Below are 5700 nucleotides of genomic sequence, written 5' to 3'. Positions count from 1 at the left end.
AAAAAAAAAAAAGTTATTTTTCTACAATTAGGTGAAATATACTGAATTTCTCTTTCTGCTTATTTCCAGTTATCCATTCTCTGGATAGCACTGAGAAGTCTGGGTTTGTCTTCTTCTCCTCTACACCACTGGTTCCAGCAGGTATTTATTGATAAGATCCTCCTAAGAGTGCTCAGTTCCAGATTAACCAGTCCCAGCTCTCTTGGCCTCTCCTTGCGTGTCAGATACTCTAAGTCCTCAGTCATCTCCATGGTCCCTCACTGACGAATTCCCTCCAGTAAGTCTCTCTCTCTCTCTCTCTCTCTCTCTCTTGTGCTGGAGAGAATAAAACTGGATACAACATTTCTCATGTGGCTTCATCAGAGCTGAGCAGAGTGGGGATCATCTCCCCTGACCTGCTGGTGATGCTCTAACTAGAAAGATGTTGGTTTTCTTTGCTCCAAGAGCATCTCTCTGGCCCATATTCAACTTGTCCAAAGGATATACAAGTTATTTTCTGCCAGCCTGCTTCTCCACCACTCAGCCCCCGCCTGACTGTTGTGTGGGCACTGTCCATTCCCTAGTACAGAACATTGCAATTTCTTTGTTTGAGGTTCTTGTCAGCCCATTTCTTCAGTCTATTGAGGTTCCTATGAATAGTGGTGGCAAAACATTCTGGAATATCAGCCACTCCAATTTTTGAATTATTTGTTGGGATACATTCTGTTCCATGGTTAGATCATTATTAAAGTCTTGAACAGGATTGGTTTTGATTTTGACCTCACATACTCTTCTGGTCACTGATCTCTAAGTGATCTTCATGCTGCTGATTGCAACTCTTTATGCCCAACAATTCAGCTAGTTTCAATCCAGCTCACTTTCCACTTATCTAGTCCATATTTTACCAGCTATGCTATGGAAGGTCATGGAGAAGAGAATAGGTGTCAGAAAACTGAAGGAAAGCCATAGTCATTCCAGTCTTCGGAAGGGGCAAGAAGGACAACCTGGGAAACCACAGGGCAGTCAGCAGTCCATGGGAAGGTGCTAGAACAACTTACTCTGGGTGTCATCTCCAAGCAATTAGAAGAAAAGAAGTTTATCAGGTGTAGTCCACATGGATTCACCAAGGGAAATCGTGGTGACCAATGAAGTAGCCCTCTGGGATGTCAAACTGAGTAAATGAAGGAAGAGCAGTGGATGTTGTGTACCTTGACTTCAGCAAGACTTTTGCCATTGTCTGCCATAATATCCTTATAGTGAGGCTTTGGAAGTGTGGGATAGGTAAGTGGACAGTGAGGTGGACTGAGAACTACCTGACTGGAAGAGCTCAGATAATTGTGATCATTGGAGGCCTGTAAGTGGTGTTCCCCAGGCATCAGTATTGAGTCCAGTCTTGTTTAACATCTTCATCAGTGTAGTGGAGGGCTATAAAAATGATTAGGGACCTGATTCATCACTCTTATGAGGACAGAATGAAAGACCTGAGACTATTAACCTGGAACAGACTGAGAGGGAACCTTACGAACTCTCATATGTATCTAAAGGGTAGATATCAAGTGGATGAGTCAGGATTTTTCCAGTGGTGCCCAGAAATATGACAAGGGGCAGCAGACTATTCTGCTCCATCTTCACTTCATCTTCGCTAAAGATGAAAAAGATCTTCTTGATTCTGAAGGTGACAGAGCACTGGAACAGGCTATTCAGAGACGTAGTGGAGTCTCCTTCTCTTAAAATACTTTCAAAAACCCTGACTGCTTTCCTGTGCAATGTTTTGTAGGGAACCTGCTTTAGCAGGTCTCCAGAAGTCCCCTCCAGCCCCTATGACTGTGATTTTGTGAAACGTCATGGGAAAGAGCATCAAAAGCCTTACTTAGATTGAGATAATCAACACCTGCTGCTCTCCTCTTATCCACCAAACCAATGGTATCTTCACAGAGGATTATCAGGTGTATCAGATGTGATTTCCCTGTCATTTTAACTCAGAACTAATTGTTGGTAGATATAAATAACTAGCAGCTTTATTATCTCAGCTTCAGCCTTTGGCCTGTAATTGAAGGAATTTGATTTTCATATTTTTTGTCTGAGCTGATCAGAGACTTTTTCTTAAATGCAGAGAGGAGTCATTTTTCCTCTGGATTTCAATTTCATTCAGCACAAAGTTAGGCATGACTTCTGAATGAAAGTAGAAAGCTTAGTTAAACACTAAAAGTCGATGTTGAACCCGGACATTGCACAATGAGTGTTGGCCTGAGCAAGGAACAACACAGATCCCGTGGAGAAATACTATCTCATTTTCACAGTAAATAGGTGAGTGAGGAAAGGAGTTAGCATCTGAATGAACTACTTTATTTTGCTGTTTCCCAAAGTGGACAGTCTGCTGTGGGTCACTTTAACCTTTTTCTAGCACTCCTAAGAGTATAGGTCAAAGTTTCAAAAAACTTGCACACAAAAAAGGCAAAACTTTTCTGTCTCCAGTCAGTTTTTGTTTGCTTCTATTTTGGATTGGTTTTGTTTTAGGTGATTTGTTGTTCTTGTTTTTTGTTTGTTTTTGTTTAGTTGGTTGTTTTGGGGTGGGGGGGAGTCCTTTTTTTTCCCCCCTCATATTACACTGGCATCTCACAAGTCTATGTTTTACAGTTAAGGTTTTGGGAATGACTCTAAGGCTATGCACAATTAGAAGCTTGAGAAACCTTCGCGCATGTGCAAGTTCATTTAGAGCTGGAAGTGTCTATTCTAAGAAGAAAAAATCCCCGCAACTAGGGAAGATATATAAGGCATGTTAGCAGCTACACTTTCCCAAAGGAATGAGTTAACTTTTCTTGTAGACTTTGTCTCAGCCTCTACCGCAGTAGCTGACGCTGAGGCTGTGTCTGGAAGAAGCTCTTGTGGCTAAATAATCATGACAAAGAAAAGTATTTTCAATACCCCCCTCTGTACACCTTAATCAGAATTTTCTTCTGAAGCAGGAGAGAAGTAACCCTCACTGAAATTACAGATTGAAGCTGCCAATCTTAATGTCCCTGAGCTGCACTGCATCTACGTTGTTGCCTGCCCAAGCTCATGTATACCCACTGAATCAAAGCTTCCTGCGCAGGCACTAAACTAAACAATAAATTTCTTAAGAAAGAGGTACTGAAAGGAAATGAATGGGTTTTCATGTTTTATACCGCTAAAGTTAGGGCAAAAACAAGTCGAAGAGAAAGTGACATAATATTTATACTGAAGAGGCATTTCAAAGAGAGACCTGGAAATTCAGTTTGAAGTTGTTAACATTTTTAGAGCTCAGTTCATTACATGGGGGAGGTAGGAGAGTGGGCATTTAGAACTCTTTAAGCAGTCTGAGCTGGTATCAGAGTATCTGGGCTTTTTAGAATCTTACAGGCTGTCACTAGGTGTCAGTCTGTACCTTTGTGTTCCTATCGTTCCTTAGCAACACGTTCCTCTCCACCAGCATCCCGAAGGGAATCTCTTACAGGACAAGATGCGTCGCAAAAACCTCTTAAAGAACTCTGTACGTATTGTTTTGTTTATTTCTGCTGTGTTTATTTCATTCCATGAAAATGAGATTGTTACAAACACAACATTTGGAGGAAATAGGAATGTTCTTGAAGAGTGTTGTACTTACTGCTTATTTAGGACAACCCACAATACCATACAGTCCCAAAGCTGCAGCTGCAACGACCTTCTGCTGTGGCCACATTCCCAAGACTGCATGCACAGCAAGCACTTACAGTGTGCAGGTTAGTGCCACTGCCTGTACAACAGAGCACAGATTTCATGCACAAATAGTTACAATTCACAGCACATGTGGAACAAAACTTCTCTCTACTTGTGCATATTGACTAACTATATAGCTGTGACTGCAGGTCAGGTACAAACCAACATTTCACCAGTTGTGGGTAGGTTGTGTCTCTTTCAAATACCACATATGTGGTTTAAGCCCAGTGGCTTAAGACACAGGTGATCTTTACAAAATTAGTCAGGTCCCTCTCAACACACCCAGAGCATTTTCTTACTTGAGTGATTTCCCATACAAAAGCATTTGGTGTCTTCAGTGATTGGACATCTGAGGCTTTCTCTGATCACCAAATCTTGCTAGGATTCTGAACTAATCGTGGGTTGTCCTCAACTATGTGCTATTTTGCTACCATAAAACTGTGTGTACAATGACATCCACAAAAACACACAAGTTTTGTCATGCTAACCACCACAGAGGATGTCTTATAGGCAATTCACCACCTACTGAAATTCAAAGCTGTGTTTTAGATACTTCAATAGCTTTTTATGCCGTGCACAAGATCATTAAAGCATCAGAGAATAGGAATTACAGAGCCGCAAGCCACACAGGAAGCTACACTGCTCAATAGCAAACACTAAGAATGCAGTTTCAAGGTCCATTTCTCCTCTTCATTCATGTACTTGCTCCTGTCTTACAGAAGTATGTTTAGGCCTGTCTGAACTCTGGATTAAGGTGGCATCCTTCTCCTCATGCAACAGTGTAATTATCTGCTAGCACAAGTATTAGGGCTTTCTCCCTAGAATGCACGAAACCCAGTCGCATTTCTTGCAAATCTTTTGACACATTAGGCTACTGGATTCTTGGGGCCAGAAAGCTCTCAGTCTGTGAAGCCAACGCATCACGTACAGCACTGAGACATTAATTGAACCAGGACCTGGAAGCAAGGACAAGCATGTAATCATAAAGCCAACCAGTTAATCATTATCCTTGAGAAGGTGAAACCTAGAATTCAGGCCCGGATCCAATTTCTCTTCTGTATTTATCTGTACAAGAGAAAAAAACTTCCTCTCTAGGGCTCATGCCCTCACCATAATGCTACAAAGTATCATTCAGTGGTTTGCATTCCCTTTCTGACCCTATAACAGTGAGCATCTCATGCAACAGGAAATTGTTTCAAGCCAGAGGATTCAAGCACATCCCCATTAATACGAAAGGTGAAAAGGAGCATTTCCTACACTGAGAGCAAGAGCTCTGCCCACGGATGCAGTTTTTAAAAAGGCAAGAGCATAATCTGCACATGCATCAAAGACAGGATAGGAGAAGCACTAGATAAAGGGACAGGGAGAATCAGTTAAGCTTACATCCCCTCTTAACTTTGTGTGGCCTGGTACAGGGTGTTCTGTGTCAGGGTGCAGAGCTGCCTCCATGGCTTACAGTGCGCACAGCAGCGAGTCCTGAGTGCAGAATCCCCATGAAACATAAACAGTGCTACAAACTCAAGTAGATTCAGGCATGCTCAGAAGCAGACTTTAGGCACAGAAAGTTTTCCAGTTAATATTTAAGTACCTACAGATTTCAACTGGCATCCAAATCAGCATTTAGGAACTTAGAGGGATTCTTGTACAGTACTTAAGTGCTCCAGATTTTCTGCAGATATCTGTTGTGGGTTTTTTGTTTGTCTATATTTTTTCTAAACTCTTTGCATCTTTGTAGATGCAACCATCAGCTGCCAGCTCACTTCTGCTGTTCTCTAAGCTCCTTCCAAATCTCAGCATCTTCCCCATTAAAGGCAACCAAGACTGCAGTAAAAGTTTCTGCTGACTCGAATAAAAGAACAGTGTCTCATTGCAAGAAGCAGAACTAGCTGCTTCCAGACCAAACTGGAATTTTACAATGGGATTTATTGACATGTTCAGTAAAACCAAAGGATTCTGCAAGACATAACTGCTACTAAAGGCATTGCACTTTTCTCCAAAAAAAAA

This window comes from Meleagris gallopavo, chromosome Z (assembly GCF_000146605.3).
Source record: "Meleagris gallopavo isolate NT-WF06-2002-E0010 breed Aviagen turkey brand Nicholas breeding stock chromosome Z, Turkey_5.1, whole genome shotgun sequence".
NCBI classification, from domain to species: domain Eukaryota; kingdom Metazoa; phylum Chordata; class Aves; order Galliformes; family Phasianidae; genus Meleagris; species Meleagris gallopavo.
The sequence above is the reverse complement of the archived record's forward strand: the minus strand, read 5'-3'. Positions refer to the sequence as shown.